The sequence below is a fragment of the Triticum dicoccoides genome, chromosome 7B (genome assembly GCF_002162155.2).
Source record: "Triticum dicoccoides isolate Atlit2015 ecotype Zavitan chromosome 7B, WEW_v2.0, whole genome shotgun sequence".
NCBI classification, from domain to species: Eukaryota; Viridiplantae; Streptophyta; class Magnoliopsida; order Poales; family Poaceae; genus Triticum; species Triticum dicoccoides.
The window spans coordinates 777,206,117-777,206,721 of NC_041393.1; the positions used below are offsets into that span (position 1 = coordinate 777,206,117).

General features: G+C 54.7%; 1 protein-coding gene across 1 annotated transcript in view; it reads left to right on the top strand.

Annotated features, from left to right (window-relative positions):
• The first annotated feature begins 470 nt into the window (after window positions 1–470).
• Window positions 471–605, top strand: part of LOC119341506 — a 3,590-nt gene continuing 3,455 nt past the window's right edge. Inside the window, exon 1 of the mRNA XM_037613380.1 lies at window positions 471–557. The gene's annotated coding sequence lies outside the window, so the exon portion shown is untranslated. The remainder of the gene's footprint in view (window positions 558–605) is intronic.

The following is a 605-nucleotide window of genomic DNA, read 5'->3' on the forward strand; positions in this document are numbered from 1 at the left end:
GAAACACGGTTGTTGCTAGAAAGATTTTTGCGTTTTCACAAATAGAAAAAAGAAGTGGGCCGGCCCAGTGCGGCGGGAGGATTTGCCACTGTTCGGGCCCTGCTGGGCCGGCCCGCGATGGGAAAGCGTAGGGAACAAAATCGCTATAACAAAACGAAAAAAAAAGGCTGCGTAAGGAATCGAAGCTGAATCGTTCGCGAACGCAATGCTAGTTTGACATTAGCTGACCACCTCAGCCATTGGACACTAGTGATATTCATTAGCGCTAAATAGGAACCGGTTTGCGGAAAACAGCGTTAAATAGGAAATGCCAGATATCAGGGAGTTTTCTATCTATTAGTGGGCCCAGAAACAGCCCAAATAGCCGAAAGCAGACGACTTATTATTAGGGCTAAACGACCGTGCCGGGCCGGGCCGGGTTTGGTGGAAGGCCGGGTAAAGAAAGGTTCTCCTGAAGGCCCTGAGCGACTCGCCCACCCCAATCTTTCGGCCGACTCACCTCGCACCGTCCTTGTTCGTCGGCGCCGTCGTCCTCGCCCCGCCGACGGACGGCCGAGGTTCCTCCTCGTTACCCTTCCGCCGCCGCCAGCACGGCCGTCTCTGCG